At 45.0% G+C, this 18,758-nt stretch overlaps 1 long non-coding RNA gene across 1 annotated transcript in view; it reads right to left on the minus strand.

Annotated features, from left to right (window-relative positions):
* Positions 1-18,758, minus strand: part of LOC105737997 — a 47,754-nt gene that overhangs the window by 18,548 nt on the left and 10,448 nt on the right. Inside the window, exon 3 of the long non-coding RNA XR_001113718.2 lies at positions 18,258-18,315. This is a non-coding gene — a long non-coding RNA (uncharacterized LOC105737997). The remainder of the gene's footprint in view (positions 1-18,257; positions 18,316-18,758) is intronic.

The following is an 18,758-nucleotide window of genomic DNA, read 5'->3' on the forward strand; positions in this document are numbered from 1 at the left end:
ATACCCAGAAGTGGAATTGCTGGGGATCATATGACAATTCCATTTTTAAGTTTTCGAGAAAGCACCATATTGTTTTCCCCATCAGCTGCACCATTTTACATTCCTACCAATAGTAGACAAAGGTTCCAAATTCTGCACATCCTCATCAACACTGTTAATTTCTGTTTTTTGGTTTGATTTGGTTTTCTGATAGCGACCATCCCAATGGGTGAGAGGTAGTATTTTTAATATTTTTTCTTAGAGGAAGAGACCCACAAAGACAATAGTGTCTCAGACCCATAACAGTCAGAGTGTGGCCCTGCCGGCCTCCATCAGCCTCTTGAGGGTCTCCTGGCCTCTTGGTGCTGCAGCCAGGGTGGCCTTTCCCATTCCCGCCTGGAGATTTCACTCCTCTGCTTCATACTCTTTTATGTTGTTCTGCATCCAGAATGTTCCGATCCCTTGCTTCTGTGCCTGTCGTGCTGCCTGAAAGCACCAGGAGACAGGGGCTGACTCGTGAACAGTACTTGGAAAATGCGGACTGAAGAACAGATAGCATTGCTCTGTCATGCATTCGAGAATGCACAGTAGCCCCCATTGAGGTTGTCTGCAATCCACAGCAACCATTCACGGGTGGGCCTCCGCACTCCAAGGAGGCTGCCTCGCTTAGTTCTGTGTTGATTCCTGCGGCTGCTATAACAAATCACAAGACACTGAGTGGCTTTAAGCAACAGAAGGGGACCCTCTCACAGTTCTAGTGGCCAGACCTCTGAAGTCAGCATCACTGTGCTGAAATCAAGCTCTAGAGGAGAATCTATTGCATCTCCTGGCAGCTCTTCCATGTGGCTGCCCACATCCCTTGGCCTATGGCCGCGTCCCTCTAATCTCTGCCTCCATTATCACATTGCCTTCTCCTTTGTGTGTGTGTCACATCTCCTCCTACCTCTCTCTTATAGGGATATAGGTGATAGTATTTAGGGCCCACCAGATAATCCAGGATTATCTGCCCATTTTAAGGGAGTAACTCTATCGCATCTGCAAAGATGCTTTTCCAAATCAGGTAACGTTTACAGGTTCCAGGGATTGGGTCCTGATATATTTGGGGGGCATTATTCAGGCTACCACAGTTCCCCACACAACCCCATGAGGCATGTACTGTTCCCTGTATTTTGGAGGTAAGAAGCTGTGTCTAGGGAGGGTAGGTGCTTAATGAGTGACATGCTGAGGTCACACATCCCCTTTGGGTGAGATGGTTAATGCGCCAGATTCCAGAGGCTTAGCTCTGCATGGGGCTTCTCAGAGACAAGCCCCAGCTTCTAGGACTCCAGCTCTGCCTCATACAACCCCTATAGTCCTGCCCCTGGACCTCAGGATGGTAGAGACCCCCCCCCCCGGCCACCAACCCAAGACAGTAGGTCCCTGTCTTATTGAGTGCCAAGACTCTTTTTGCTATGCTGTAGAGGGACATGTAATTATTTGTTTCAGGAAATTTTTCTGAAATGAAAACTACTTTTCTGAAATAAATAAGAATGATTTCCACATTACCCAGTATTCAAGGCGGAATTGTATCCCCCTAAATTCCTATCTTGAAATCCTAACTCCGAGCTCCTAAGAATATGACCTTATTTGGAAATAGGGTCATAGCAGATGTAATGGTTAGGAGGAGGTCGTACTGGAGTAGGGTGAGCCCTACCTCAATATGACAGGTGTCCTTATAAAAAGGGGAAACGTGGGCACAGACACACACACAGGGAGAATACGATTTGAAGGGAGTTCTGCTGCCACAAGCCAAGGAGTTACCAGAAGCTCAGAGACATACCTGGAACAGATCCCTCCCGAGAGCCTTCAGAGGGAGCACAGCCCTGCCCACACGTTGATCTTGGACTTCTGGCCTCCAATACTGGGAAAGAATGAACGTCTGTTGCTTAAGTCAACCAGTTTGTGGTGTTTTGTGACAGCAGCCTTAGCACACAAATACATCTGATAAGGCAGATCACTGAACTAACCAGAAACCTCATTCCCTGCTGCCTCTCCGTGCCTGGGTAGGCAAGGCTGACCTGCTTTTAGGCTGGGGGGTGCTGTCTTGTACCATTCAGTGCAGGCACCGAAGTGTGCTTTCTATGGCCTTCCTCACTAGCTGTAACCATTATCATCACAACGTGGGGTGTGGTACGGTGTCTTGTATAATATGACCTGCGAAAAAGAAAGAAAGGGAGGGAGGGAGAGAGGGACAGAAGAAGGAAGGAGGGAAGGAAGGAAGGAAGGGAGGGAGGGAGGGAGGGAGGAAGGAAAAAAGGAAGGAGTGAGGAAGGGAGGGAGGAAGGAAAGAAGGAAGGAAGGAGTGAGGGAGGGAGGAAGGAAGGCAAGAAGGAAGGAAGAAAGAAAGGAAGGAGAGAAGGAAGGAAGAAAGAAAGGAAGGAAGGAGGGAAGGAAGGAAGGAAGGAGGGAAGGAAGGAAGGAAGAAAAGAGGGAAGGAGGGAGGGAGGAAGGAAGGAAGAAATGAAGATAGGAAGGAAGGGAGGGAGGAAGGAAGGAAGTAGGGAGGGAGGAGGAAGGAAGGAATGAAGATAGGAAGGAAGGAAGGAGGGAGGGAGGGAGAGAGGGAGCAAGCAAGGGAGGGAGAAGGAAGGAAGAAAAGGAGGAAGGATGGAAGGAAGGGAGGGAGGGAAGGCGGAAGGAAGGAGGGAAGGAAGGAAGGAAGTAAAGAAGGGAAGGAGGAAGAATGGAAGGAAAGAAGGGAAGGAGGAAGGAGAGGAAGGAAGGAAGGAAGGAAGGAAGGAAGGAAGGGAGGGAGGGAAGGAGGAAGGAGGGAAGGAAAGAAGGGAAGGAGGAAGGGAAGGAAGGAAGAAGGGAAGGAGGAAGGGAAGGAAGGAAGAAGGAAGGAAGGAAGGGAGGAAGAAGGGAGGGAGGAAGGATGGAAGGGAGGGAGGGAGGAAGGATGGAAGGGAGGGAGGAAGGAAGGGAGGGAGGGAGAGACAGGAAGGATGTAGGGAGGAAGGGAGGGAGGGAGGGATGGAAGAAAGGATGGATGGAAGGGGGGGAAGCAAGGCAGGGAAGGAAGGAATGAAGGAGGGAGGAAGGGAGGGAGGAGGAAGGGAAGGAGAGCAAGGGGAGAGGGGCACCTTATCTACACTCGCAGGCCGACTTGTGGAGGCTCTGCCCTTTGTCTCCTTTCAGCTGACCTCACTTCCTCTGTTTTCCCATTCATTCTTGCAACTATAGTGTGCCTTCCTGGTTGTGCCCTCTGTGGGCATTTCTGTAGGAGTGCCTCCTTGATATCATATATAAATGTGGGTCGCCAAGGTCCATTCACTGCTTTACCTCCTTGCTTTCCATCTGTTTCAGCTTCTTTCATTGACTTGAGACCTTCATGACATCCTCTTCAATTTTCAATCTAAACAGAAGAGCTGCTTCTTATCCGATTTTTTGCCCCAAATCCCCCACTATATTAGGGTCGATTTCTTTTTTAATTAGATCCCTTATTAGCTTTCTTTTTCTGAAAATAATTAGTTTGAACTACATGAAATTGCCATTTGCGTAAATCAAAATTGGTCAAATACCAGCATTTCAAATGGATCAACCTAATCACAAAACATAAAAATAAAAATAATACATGTAATATTATCTCTACATGAAATAGGGAAATTTTGAAGAATTCAAAATGTATAATGGTAAAAATAAAAATCACTTATTTCATGGCTGGTCACGGCGGCTCATGCCTATAATCCCAGCACTTTAGGAGTCCAAGGCGGTCAGATCACCTGAGGTCAGGGGTTCGAGATCAGCCTGGCCAACATGGTGAAACCCAGTCTCCACTAAAACTACAAAAATTATCCGGGATGGTGGCAGGTGCCTGTAATCCTAGTCACTCAGGAGGCTGAGGTAGGAGAATCACTTGAACCTGGGAGGCAGAAGTTGCAGTGAGTCGAGATTGTGCCACTGCACTCCAGCCTGGGCAACAGAGTGCACAAAAAACCCTTCAAAAAATCAATGAATCCAGGAGCTGGTTTTCTGAAAAGATCAACAAAATTGATAGACCGCTAACAAGACTAATAAAGAAGAAAATAGAGAAGAATCAAATAGACGCAATAAAAAATGATAAAGGGGATATCACCACCGATCCCACAGAAATACAAACTACCATCAGAGAATACTATAAACACCTCTACGCAAATAAACTAGAAAATCTAGAAGAAATGGATAAATTCCTCGACACATACACCCTCCCAAGACTAAACCAGGAAGAAATTGAATCTCTGAATAGACCAATAACAGCCTCTGAAATTGAGTCAATAATTCATAGCTTACCAACCAAAAAGAGTCCAGGACCAGATGGATTCACAGCTGAATTCTACCTGAGGTACACAGAGCAGCTGGTACCATTCCTTCTGAAATTATTCCAATCAATAGAAAAAGAGGGAATCCTCCCTAACTCATTTTATGAGGCCAGCATCATCCTGATACCAAGGCCTGACAGAGACACAACAAAAAAAAGAGAATTTTAGACCAATATCCCTGATGAACATCGAAGCAAAAATCCTCAATAAAATACTGGCAAACCAAATCCAGCAGCACATCAAAAAGCTTATCCACCATGATCAAGTGGGCTTCATCCCTGGGATGCAAGGCTGGTTCAACATAACGCAAATCAATAAACGTAATCCAGCATATAAACAGAACCAATGACAAAAACCACATGATTATCTCAATAGATGCAGAAAAGGCCTTTGACAAAATTCAACAACGCTTCAAGCTAAAAACTCTCAATAAATTAGGTATTGATGGGACATATCTCAAAATAATAAGAGCTATCTATGACAAACCAACAGCCAATATCATACTGAATGGGCAAAAACTGGAAGCATTCCCTTTGAAAACTGGCACAAGACAGGGATGCCCTCTCTCACTACTCCTATTCAACATAGTGTTGGAAGTTCTGGCCAGGGCAATCAGGAAGGAGAAGGGAATAAAGGTATTCAATTAGGAAAGGAGGAAGTCAAATTGTCCCTGTTTGCAGATGACATGATTGTATATCTAGAAAACCCCATTGTCTCAGTCCAAAATTTCCTTAAGCTGATAAGCAACTTCAGCAAAGTCTCAGGATACAAAATCAATGTGCAAAAATCACAAGAATTCTTATACACCAATAACAGACAGAGAGCCAAATCATGAGTGAACTCCCATTCACAATTGCTTCAAAGAGAATAAAATACCTAGGAATCCAACTTACAAGGGATGTGAAGGACCTCTTCAAGGAGAACTACAAACCACTGCTCAATGAAATAAAAGAGGATACAAACAAATGGAAGAACATTCCATGCTCATGGATAGGAAGAATCAATATTGTGAAAATGGCCATACTGTCCAAGGTAATTTATAGATTCAATGCCATCCCCATCAAGCTACCAATGACTTTCTTCATAGAATTGGAAAAAACTACTTTAAAGTTCATACGGAATCAAAAAAGAGGCCACATTGCCAAGTCAATCCTAAGCCAAAAGAACAAAGCTGGAGGCATCACGCTACCTGACTTCAAACTATCCTACAAGCCTACAGTAATCAAAACAGCATGGTACTGATACCAAAACAGAGATATAGACCAATGGAACAGAACAGAGCCCTCAGAAATAATACCACACATCTAAAACCATCTGATCTTTGACAAACCTGACAAAAACAAGAAATGGGGAAAGGATTCCCTATTTAATAAATGGTGCTGGGAAAACTGGCTAGCCATATGTAGAAAGCTGAAACTGGATCCCTTCCTTACACCTTATACAAAAATTGATTCAAGATGGATTAAAGACTTAAATGTTAGACCTAAAACCATAAAAACCCTAGACATAGGACATAGGCATGGGCAAGGACTTCATGTGTAAAACACCAAAAGCAATGGCAACAAAAGCCAAAATTGACAAATGGCATCTAATTAAACTAAAGAGCTTCTCCACAGCAAAAGAAACTACCATCAGAGTGAACAGGCAACCTACAGAATGGGAGAACATTTTTGTAATCTACTCATCTGACAAAGGGCTAATATCCAGAATCTACAATGAACTCAAACAAATTTACAAGAAAAAAACAAACAACCCCATCAAAAAGTGGGCAAAGGATATGAACAGACACTGCTCAAAAGAAGACATTTATGCAGCCAACAGACACATGAAAAAATGCTCATCATCACTGGCCATCAGAAAAATGCAAATCGAAACCACAATGAAATACCATCTCACACCAGTTAGAATGGCAATCATTAAAAAGTCAGGAAACAACAGGTGCTGGAGAGGGTGTGGAGAAATAGGAACACTTTTACACTATTGGTGGGACTGTAAACTAGTTCAACCACTGTGGAAATCAGTGCGGCGATTCCTCAGGGATCTAGAACTAGAAATACCATTTGACCCAGCCATCCCATTACTGGGTATATACCCAAAGGATTATAAATCATGCTGCTATAAAGACACATGCACATGTATGTTTATTGAGGCACTATTCACAATAGCAAAGACTTGGAACCAACCCAAATGTCCAACAAAGATAGACTAGATTAAGAAAAGGTGGCACATATGCACCATGGAATACTATGCAGCTATAAAAATGATGAGTTCATGTCCTTTGTAGGGACATGGATGAAGCTGGAAACCATCATTCTCAGCAAACTATCACGAGGACAAAAAACCAAACACCACATGTTCTCACTTATAGGTGGGAATTGAACAGTGAGAACACACGGACACAGGAAGGGGAACATCACACATGGGGGCCTGTTGTGGGGTGGGGGGATGGGGGAGGGATAGCATTAGGAGATATACCTAATGTTAAATGATGAGTTAATGGGTGCAGCACACCAGCATGGCACATGTATACATATGTAACAAACCTGCATGTTGTACACATGTACCCTAAAACTTAAAGTATAATAAAAAATAAAATAAAATAAATAAAGTGCACAATAAATGTAAAAGGCTTGAATCATCCCAAAACCATCCCCTAACAACCCCTGATTCATGAAAAAAAAATTGTCTTCCCTGAAACTGGTCCCTGGTGCCAAAAAAGTTGGAGACTGCTACCTAAAACAACATCCATTTATTATCTTAGTTCAGAAGGTCAGGTGTCATGATGACATTGCGGGACTCTGCTCAGGACTTCACAAGGCTACACTGAGGGTGTTGGCTGGCTGCTTTCTCACCTGCAGCTTGGTGTCCTCTTCCAAGCAATTCCTGTTATTGGCAGAATTCGGTTCTTTGGGACTGTAAGTTCTTCTTGGCGATCACCTGGGGGTTCCCTCAGCTCCTTGTGGTTGCCCTCTGGTGCTTGCCTGTGGCTCCCTCCACAGGGATCCCTTGCATGCACAGTTCTCAATAGGGTCCACGCTCCTGTGAGAATCTGATGCAGCCACCGATCTGACAGGAGGCAGAGCTCAGGTGGTAATGCGAGCAATGGGGAGTGGCTGTAAATTCAGATGAAGCTTCACTTGCTTGCCTGCCACTCCTTCCTCCTTCTGTCTCCTTCCACCACAGGGGTTGGGGATCCCTGGCTTATATGAATTAAATGTAGGCTTAGCAGTTATAGCAAAAACCCAAAATAAGTGGCTCAAAGAAAAGAGAAACTTCCACTAACCTGTCTAGGAGCTGGCATGGCAGCTTCATGGCACTAAGAACCAGGCTCCTTCTGCCTTCTGGATCTGCCACCCTAACTTGCTACCTGACCCACCTCTCAGTCCCTTTTCAAGGCAGCAAATTGAGGAAATAAGGGGAACACTTCCACATTTAAAGGCGTGTGCCAGAAGTAGCACACAAACATCACTTGTCTTCACAACTGAAAATCTGAAACTTTTCATAGCCTGGGCTTTGAAACTTGGCCACCTCTAGCCACAGAGAAGCCAGGAAAGTGTCTCCTTCTAGGCATTTCACTCCGCTACAAGTCAAGGGTTCTCTTATCTTAGAAAAAGGAGAACCAAGGTTGTGGACAATTAGGAGTCTCTGCCACAGTAGTCAAAGATCTATCTCTTTAAAAAAAGAAAAATCACCATGCCAGATCGTTTTAAGAAAAAATTCCCCCAAACCTTTAAAAAATAGTTTTAGATCCATTGACTTCTATAGAGCATAGGAAGCTTCCCAGCCCATCCTTTCAGGTTGGCATCACCCTGATATTAAAAACAAAAATAATGCACAGATAAAGAGAACTACAGGTCAGTATCACTTATAAACATAGAAGCAAATCCTAAATAAAATATAATCAATGGTCTGTTATGGAAATCACACAACTTAATCAAGTAGAGCCTAATCCCAGAAATGCAAATATGGTTCAACATTAGGAAATTCACTTTATTAACAGATCACAAGAGAAAATCATATGGTCATCTCAAAATATGTTGAAAAATAATCTGGTAAAATAAAATACCTAACCACAGATTTAAATTTTAAAAAAAATTTATTACCTGGAAATAGGAGGAAATTTCCTTATGTTGATGGAGAACACTGTGGCATTGATTGCTGTAGTCCCCCATCATCCATTCTCACTTCCTCCCTTTTGTAATGGTCCCTAAACCCTAGCTTTAGTTTATAGAACTATAGCTTTAGGTGGGTGTGTGGTCACTAAGTTAGAGACTACATTTCCCAGCCTTCTTGGCCATTGAGAGTGGTCAGGTGATTAATTTCAGCCAATGAGATGTGAATAGAAGGCATACCTACAATTGCCTTGTTACTGCTTTAAAGAGGAAGCTCGACATCCCTTTCCTCTCCGCCACTAGCTGGAAAACAGCAATGACTGATCATGTTTGGAAGCTACCTGAGGAGAATAGCAGAACCAGCCCTGTGCTGCCTACCCGGGACTATCACTGTGAACTCTTATGTAAGAGATCAGTTAGCTTCTGTCTTATTTAAGCCATAGTATTTTGGAGTCTTCTTCTTGTACCATTTAGCCTATGCCCTAAAACCCCACAAACATAATTTCCAATGATGAATCATTAGAAGCCTCCCTATTAAAGTCAGGAACATGAAAAGGATACATGCTATCATCTTTATTATACGACATTTTGCTGGAGGTACTAGTCAAAGCAATTAGGTGAGAAGTGGGATAAAATAATAAATATAAGAAAGCAAGAAATTTACGTTCCTATTTTGTGCAGGCAATATGATCATTTGCTTTCTAACTGAAGAAGCACTAGAAAGAATAAGAGATTTCAATAAGTTTATGGAATATATATAATAGGTTTTCTTTTTTATTACTTTTTTTTAAAATTTTAAGTTCTGGAATACATGTGCAGGATGTGCAGGTTTGTTACATAAGTAAACCTGTGCCATAGTGGTTTGCTGCGCCTGTCAACTCATCACCTAGGTATTAAGCCTCACATGCATTAGCTATTTATCCTGATAACAGGTTTTCTATACACAATGACCAATTAGAAAATATAATAGGAAAAAAATCCTGTTCACAAAAAACAAAAAACAATAACATACTGACAAATACGTAGAAATAAACTTTACAAAAAATGTGCACATTCTGTTTTTTAAAAAAACTATAAGCATTTCTCAATGATATAAGAAAGCTTTAAAAAAATCAAGAGCATACTATTTTTAGATGGTGTACTCTGCTATAAAGATGTCAGTATTCCTCAAATTCACTTTTAAATGGTATGTATTCCCAATAAAAAGTTTATAGAACTTGATAAAGTGATTTTCAAGTCCATCTGTTTGAGTCCAAGAAGAATAAAAACATCAAACATCTTACATGTTCTAGTAGCTTAAGTACTAGAAACAGACACAGAAACAGACAAATAGATCAATGAAATAAAAGAGAATACAAAAAAGAACAGTTGGATAAATGACAATTTTGTTGGCGGTAAAGATGGCATCTTACATTAGTGGAGAGCACAGACTATTCGAGAAATAACCTTGAGATAATTGGTCCTCCATTTAGAAATAATTTTAGAACTTTACCTCACACCATATACAATAATAGATTCTAGTTAAATCAAACAGCTAAGAGTAAAATTCTAAACTATAAAAGTGTATGAATAAAAGATAGGGGAATAAGTGAGCAAGATCTCCCTCAGCAAGGCGCAAAAGAAGCCGTAAAGTGGCAGATCTCAAATCTTGCCCTCTGTTCCAGCCACACTCCTAGCAGTTCCTGGACGTTGCAGGCATGCTCAGCTCTTGCTGTTCCCCAGGCCTGGCTGTTCTTCCCCCAGGCCTCTGTTTTAATGTTTTCTTGTTAATAAGGCCTTTCCTGACCCTTTTTGAAAAATAGGCTTGGCTGGGCACCGTGGCTCATGCCTGTAATCCCAGTGCTTTGGGAGGCTGAGGCAGGAGGATTGCTTGAGGCCAGGAGCTAAAGACCAGCCCAGGCAACACAGTGAGACCCCGACTCTACAAAAATAAAATACAATAAAATTAGCCAGGCTTGTTGGTGCACACCTGTAGTCTCAGCTACTCAGGAGGCTGAAGTGGGAGGATCACTTGAGCCCAGGAGTTCAAGGATCCACTGAGCTATGATTGTGCCACTGCACTCCAGCCTGAGCAGAAGAGCAAGACCCTGTCTCCAAAAAACAAAAAGCAAACAAACAAAAAACAGGCTTTACGAGTAAAGTAAGCCTCTACTGAAACTCTGTGCTGAAGCATAGCTCTGCAGGAACATGGTGGAATCAAGGGCTTTTTTGTTGGAAACATCTAATAGATTAGTTTGTCTAACAACACATTTAGGTCCTGAAGTCTCTCTACAACCTGTGCTTAAATGCTTCCAATGTCAGGGAAAGCATTATCCTCCAGGAGGATCTGTTCTGTCAATCTATCCACCAACCCATCATTCATCCACCCACCCATCCATCCATCCATCCATCCATCCATCCACCTACCTGTCCAATAGCCCACCCATCCTTCCTTCCACCCATTCATTCATTCATTTGCTACCTCCTCATCCTTCCATCGATCTTTCCATTTATCCATCCATCTACCCACTCATTCATCCACAGCACCATTACACAAACATTTGCAGAGCATGTATTATGCACCAGGCATGGCGGTAGGCACTGGAGTTTTTGAATTGAATATATCATGGTCAGGCTGTCAAGGACTTCAGAGTCTTGTGCATGTAAACACATAACAGTAACACATTATGACAAGAGCTGTAATAGAGTTCCTTTTCAACTGCCATGGAAGAATGGAAGTAATAACTTCTGGGGGTGTCAGAGAAGGTTCCCAGAAGGGATAGCATGTTAGCCAGGAGCTGAAGAATGTCTAAGAGATATCCTCCAAGCAGAAAAGGGAAGAAGGGCATTATAGATGGAGGGAACAGAAACAGAATGCAAACATGTACACACACAAAAGCTTCATAAAATTGCAAATAGGAGGGCAGGATAGGGGATGTATGAGATAGGGGAGAGTGAGGCAGGAAGAGAGGCATCAGGCAGTGTGCCTGGAAAGGTGACAAGAGACGGAGTCTGAAAATCTTTGCAAATCTTGCTTAGGTTAAAGTTTTGGTGAGTAGAACGTTCTCTAGAAATCTCTGTAAAAAAATATGCAAAGAATCCCCATGATGTTCTTACATTAATCTGTGCTGCCGGCTTGGGCTTAGATGCAGCTTTGCAGAATATATTTTTTAAAGTTTCATTATGCCACTGTAGATCAAAATAGGCCAATATAAATTATAATACGGTCATGCCAATAGGACTTGCAAACACAATATTTTAAGTTTGTATTGCATTCCAAGACCCATAAAAATTATTCCGAATGGCTGTTTGCTTTTTGAAACCAAATGAAAAGGTATTTGCAATTTGATTATTAACAAATCAAATCACTGATATGATATTGGATTCGGTACATCTCAAACTGACTGAGAGTGAAAAATCCTCAGTGGTCAATTATGTAGCATGGCTGGTTTATAGTTTCCTGTGTGTCATTAAGAATAAGCACCACAGCCAACTCAGATTTTATTTTGATTTATTTTAACCATTTCTCTACTCTGAGAATTTCTCTCCTAGCCTCTAGCAGGCATAGCAGCTTTGCCCTAACTGACATTGGTGTGGGTATGACCTGTTGGATAGTTGACTAAGTGAACAGATTAAGGGGTGGATGCCCAGGTGAATAAATGAATACATCGAAGGAAGCATTATCACATGGATGAGGGAATTCGTACCACTTACACTGCACTCCAGATTGGAATAACTGGAATCTCAAGAACCGAGTTGCTTTCATCGTGGAAAGGGTGCTGGTTTTCTGACCCCCAGCAGGTAGTCACCCTTATTTTTTATATTGCTTTGTGGTTTTGCCCTGTATCCTTGACTAATATAAAAGTCCCCTTTTTTAGATATGTTCAAAGCCTTTGGAGAATAATAAATAAAGAAAAAACAACACGTCTTCCAGTAAAATTGATCATTCTAGATTGAGCCTCCTGTGCAGTATCTCTGATCCCTCTGCAAGTTCAGGGGAAACTTCCTCCTTCCAGCAAAGATATCTCTGTCTTGCCTCAGCGGGATGTGCTTTTGTTTTTCAGGACGTCTCTTCCTACTCACTTTAATGTGAGACCTTCATTCCTGGGAATTCTCAGATGACCTAAACTCTGCTAATGTACAGAAATGCATGACTCCAGAAAACATAGGATATGTGTCTCCTGCTGAGAGGCCACTCCGTTTTGCCTTCTGATCAGAAACCTTGGGTTTTAGTTCCCTTCTTCTCTATGAAAAGGATTTGGGTTTGGGGCAGTCACACCTTGTCCTGCTTAGTCTGGAGCCATCTCCAGATGGCTACTGATGCAAACAGTCCCCCACTCCCAGGTAGACACTTCTTCTGTGACAGCTTTTACAAGCTTCTTTATGCTGTTTTCAAACCTGAGTCCTACAATGAGTTGGGCAGGACAAGCTTTAGGAAAGTTATGTGTCTTATACAAGGTCACAGAAACAGATGTCTATTTGTGTCTATCCAGGGTCTGTTTCCCCTCAGAATAGATATTTCCCATATATATATGGGAAATATATATATAGATAGATGGAATCTCGCTCTGTCACCAGGCTGGAGTGCAATAGCACAATCTTGGCTCACTGCAACCTCTGCCTCCCAGCTTCAAGTGATTCTCCTGCCTCAACCTCCTGAATAGCTAGGACTACAGGTGCACGCCACCACGCCCAGCTAATTTTTGTATTTTTAGTAAAGATGGGGCTTCACCATGTCGGCCAGGATGGTCTCCATCTCTTGACCTCATAATCTGCCTGCCTTGGCCTCCCAAAATGCTGGGATTACAGGCATGAGCCACCGCATCCGGCCTAGAGATCTTCTTAAGAGATGTCTTCCCCCACACTCAGGACTTGATCTGGGCAGAGCTCATGCTCATTCCATCTTGGAGGGGTAGAGAATGTTCCTTCCATACCCCTCCTTTCTGGCCACATCAGGAACGTTTCAAAAAAGAGCCTGTTACCAGCCAATGAGGTGTATTTCCAGGACTTTTGTTGAAAGTAGTGAGCAGCAGTAGGTTTGTTCACTGGCGTTGCTGGAAGCAGGGGTGAAACCAGTCTGGGAGTTCTGGGGGATAGCCAGTGGAGAGGGGTGGTTTAGAAAAGAAGCCAGCACAAGAGAGCAAGACATGAGACAGGGAAAAAACAAGACCCAGTGATATTCTTTGAGCTCCTGGATCCAGCAGTGCCTGAAACTAAATCTCCCTGGACTGTTACATTACATATGTATTCTGATTCTGCAAATGATCCGTCTCAAAATACAGTGGTGTAGAACATTTATTATTATCTGCATGGTTCTGTGGGTTGATGAGCTCACAGCTAGGTGGTCTTGCTCATGGTCGTTGACACTATTGTGTTCGGATGCCAATCAAGCTGGATGAGCTGGGGACTGGCCAGGCATCTCTCTCCATGCAGCCTCCCACATGGCTTGTGTGGACTTCCTCATGGAATGGAGGTCTCGGGAGAACAGGACTTCCTACTTAGTGTCTGGCTTCCCCTAGAGCGAGTGTTCTGAGGGAACAAGGTGAGAGCTGAAACTTCTGCCTTGGAGGCCAGCAGCGTTATTTCCATGGGTTACCAGCCATGTCCATGTGTTACCAGCAAGTCTCAGGGCCAACCCAGATCCAAGGGGAGGAAGCTACACAAGGGCATGTATACGGAAGACATGAGTCATTAAGAAGCTGCCTTTGGAGACCCGCTACCATGATATGCCAGCCAATACATTCACTTCGATGCCCGTAAATTTAGGTTTCTGCCACTTGCAACCACAAGCAAGTTTGCCACTCACAACCATAACCACAGCCTAGGTTAGGATGCAGCCCTGCTCTCCTGTCTCCCTCTCAAGCCCAATTCCGATGCTGCTTCTTCGTGCACCCTCCTCCATCCTCTTCCCTCTACCAGAATTAATCTCTTCCTTATTGAAATCCACAGCTCTGTTGGAAATCAGTAGAAAGAACTGAACAAAGCCTGAGTCATCAATGAGGCTGAACACTCTGCTGAGGAAACTTAAGCTGGGGAAACTGAGACCCAGAGAGGCAACACCAAAGACACTCAACAAGTTTCTGGATTCAGGGAAGCACACAGAGCCCTCTGTGAAGCACACATTCTCTCTCACAGAATGGATATTATGTACATAGCTGATTCTCTCCACTGGACTGTAAACTCCTGATAAGCAGGGATTATGCTACTTCCTCTCTGTATCCTCCACCACACCTTGGATGGGGTTTGAACAGGGGACAACTGCAGAACTTGTTTGCTGAAGCAACTTTCACCTCGGGACTTTCCCAAGTCTGCTCTGCCCTAAGCTATCTTCCAGTTTCTAGGGAGCCATCTCTCTGCCCCCACCAGAAAGTAAGGGCAGGAGGGACAAAAGGCAGCATGATGCAGCAGAAAAGCAGCACACAGGCTTGGCATCAGGCAGGCCTGCATTCTATTTATTTATTTTATTTTATTTTATTTTGTTTTATTTTATTCTATTTTATTTACTTATTTATTTTTTTTGGAGACGGACACTCACTTTGTTGCCAAGGCTGGAGTGCAGTGGTGCGATCTCAGCTCGCTGCAACCTCCACCTCCCAGGTTCAAAAGATTCTCCTGCCTCAGCCTCCTGAGTAGCTGGGGTTACAGGCACGCACCACCATGCCCAGCTAATTTTTGTATTTTTAGTAGAGATGGGGGTTTCACCATGTTGGCCAGGCTGGTCTCGAACTCCTGACCTCAGGCGATCTGCCTGCCTCGGCCTCCCAGAATGTTGGGATGACAAGTGTGAGCCACTGCGCCTGGCCAGGCCTGTATTCTAATACAGGCTCTGCAAGTAGAACCTCCATTTTCTTATCTGTAAAATGGGATGTGATAACTACGCCTGCCTCCTGGTCATGTGGCTGTGCAATGCAATAATGTATGCAAAAGGGCTTTGAGATTCTAATAAGCTACACGCATGCAAGGGGTTGGCATCATTAATAAATTCGGATGCACAGAAGCCCGTGTGCTGGCAGGGCTGGGGAGGGGATGGAGGGGCACCACAGCCCAGATCCCCAGAAAAGCTGCCCCCTCCGCCTTCCCTTCTTGCCCACCCCACAGCTTTTCCCAGGCCCAGGGAAGAGCAATGTCACCAAGAGCTGCCCGTCACAGCCCAGGGCCAAGGAGAGCCTGAGCCCCCTCAGATTTCTGCTCCCCCTGCAGATTTCCACCCATTATTAGCCCCGAGTGGGGAAGGAGACATGACTAATTGTGCCACAGTTGCCTCCTGGCACGGACAATTAGCCACCTGCATCTAATTCTGAGGGACCCAGAGGCTAATTGCATCTGCCAGACCCCATGGGGGTGTGTGTGTGCGTGTGTGTGTGTGTGTGTGTGTGAATTCTTGAGCTACCAGTGGGCACCAAAGCAGCAGAGACTGTTAAGATGAGTCGGTATTATTGCATTTAACACTCACCAAGAGCCTGCTGGCCCCTGAACACAAAGGAACCAGGGCACGACATTGTCCTTCCCTATAGAGGAGGGACAAAGGAGGCTTTCACTGGTGAGTGAGCAGAGCACATCCCCTAGCTGGTGAGCCTGCTGTGACTCACTCTCGGGGTGGAGGGGCTGACTTCAAGGTGGCCACTGCCATCAGAACCATGTGCCCCAGGGTTCCGGAAAGATGCCATCCCGGACCCTCCTCTACACCCCTCTCCTCCCTTCAGAGCTCTGAGCTTGCTCTACGTTGATGCAGATACGTTGGCCTGTATGCCTTCCCCTTCTCTGGCTCAGGGCGGGGCACACAGTAGGTATTGAGAAAACGTGTGTGGATGAATAAATGAATGAGTAAATGAATGAATGACACCTGCTGCCTCCATCAGGACATCCTGGTTTCAGCCTGTTTTGTTAGGGCACCCTGGCATATGCCTTCTCATTTCATGCTCATCCTCACCAAGCAGAATGTAGAGACCTCCAGGGGGTTTGGCTCTATGAGGGGACCCTGACATCTCCCCCGATTCCAGCCTGTGCCTGCTTTGATCTGGACAAAGGCCGAGTGCCTGACCTTCACCTCCAACCCGTGCTTTCACTCCCACTCCTGCAGCAGCTGCTCCCCCTGGCTGCTGAGGACTCGGGGCCCCATGTAGAGACTTCCAGCTGGAATTCCCTATCCTTGGCTCCACATCCATCTACTTTGCATCTGCTTAGGAGGCGTGCCTGCCCTGGCTGGTCCCGTGGGATTTAATCTTCTCAGGCCACCTCCCCTGACCCCCTGTGGGGCAGATGGAGACTACCTCCTCTGAGGCACTAGAGCCTATCCCTGCCCAGGCCTCTATCTGGCCCCATTCCACTCCCCCCCAGAGTCCTTTGCCTCATGTGGCTCAGTTGTTTGCAGAGGATTCTTTGCACTGGCAGCAGGGAAGTGGTTATTAAGGTCAGAGTAGACCACTGCTGTGATCAACTCCCACCTGTCAGTGGCTTCCCTCAGTAACACACAATATAGGCCTCTCGCAGGGGCTCACACCTGTAATTCTGCACTTTAGGAGGCCAAGGTGGGAGGGTCGCGCGAGCCCAGACCAGTGTGAGCAACATAGTGAGACCCAGTCTCTATAATTTTTTTAAATAAGAAACAAATAACACACAACGCAGCCCAGCATGGGTGGGTGAGGGTGTTCTGCTCCATGCAGTGATCCCCCCAGCCAGGCCTCCTCCATCTGGGGCTCAGGGTCCCGCACTGTCCCATCTGCGTTCAGCAGGTAGATGAAGGACAAGGGAGTATGGAGAGTAACAGGGAGGTTTCCATGACCTTGTCTAGAAGGGGCATACCTCATCTCTCCCACATTCCATTGAACTCAGTCATATGGTGGCACCTAACTACAAGGAAGCCTGGGACTTGTAGTTCAGTTATGTGCCCAGGAGGAAAAATGAACAACTAGCTGGTCTCTGACACTCCCCACCCAGGATCTCAAATATAAAGCAAAGAAAATGAGCGATTAGGCATTTCCTCTGTGAAACACCACGACGTGGTATCCAGACTCCCTGCCTCATTCCCTGGCCTTCCCTCTCCACACTTCCACACCCTGTGTATACTCCAGCCACTTCAAAGCCAGTGAGTTAGGACCGCCAAAGCTGCCCGCAGGCTGTTGGACAGGTCTGTGGTTTGCTTATTTCATTTCCTCTGCCTCGGGTGTTCTCTCCATGTCCCCTACGCTCTACTCCACCTTCAAGACCCCCCCTCAAGGGCATGCTTCCCTGCAGAACACCCTGCCACCAGCCTCCTTCCCAGAAGAGGTGGCAGCCTGCTCACTCTCTGCCACTATCGTGCCCTGCACCTGCCCACACACACTTTCTTCTCCATGGCCCACGCGGCAGTCCACCTGCATGTGTTGAATTGTGTCTCCCAAAAAGATATATCCAAATCCTGACCCCTGGTACCAGTGAATGCGACTAAACTTGGAAATAGGGTCTTTGCAGATGTAATTAAGTACAGCATCTCAAGATGAGATCATCCTGGATCTAGGACTTGCACCCTTGTAAGAGAAAGGTGAGGGAGATGTAACACAGAGACCCAGGAAGGTCCAGGGAGAAGGCCGTGTGAAGATGGAGGTAGAGGTGGGAGCGACACAGCATGAGGCAAGAACACCGAGGACTCCTGGCAGCCACTAGAAGCCAGGAGGGAGGCATGGGGCAGACTCTCCCACGGACCCCTTAAAGCAGCAGTCCCCCATATTTTTGGCACCAGGGACTGGTTTCATAGAAGACAATTTTTTCACAGACTGCATAGGGGGATGGTTTGGGGATGATTCAAGTACATTCCATTTATTGGGCACTTTAGTTCCATTGTAATATATAATAAAATAATTATACAACTCACCATCATGTAGAATCAGTGGGAGCCCTGAGCTTGTTCTCTTGCAACTAGATGGTCCCATCTGGGGGTGATGGAAGACAGTGACAGGTCATCAGGCACTAGATTCTCATAAGGAACGTGCAACCTAGATCCCTCAAATGCACAGATCACAACAGGGTCCACACACCCAGGTACTAGGCATAATACTCAATAGGTAGTTTTTCAATCCTCACCCTCCTCCCACCTTCCACCCCTAAGTAAGCCCTGGTGTCTGTTGTTTCCTTCTTTGTGTCCGTATGTACTCAGTATTAACTCCTACTTATAAATGAGAACATGTAGCATTTGGTTTTCTGTTCCCGCACTAGTTCACTTAGGATAATGACCTCTAGTTGCAATCATGTTGCTGCAAAGGACATGATCGCATTCTTTTTCATGGCTGCATAGTAGTCCATGGTGTATATGTACCACATTTTCTTTATCCAGTCCACTGTTAATGGGCATTTAGGTTGATTCCATGTCTTTGCT

This window comes from Nomascus leucogenys, chromosome 22a, assembly GCF_006542625.1.
Source record: "Nomascus leucogenys isolate Asia chromosome 22a, Asia_NLE_v1, whole genome shotgun sequence".
Taxonomy (NCBI): domain Eukaryota; kingdom Metazoa; phylum Chordata; class Mammalia; order Primates; family Hylobatidae; genus Nomascus; species Nomascus leucogenys.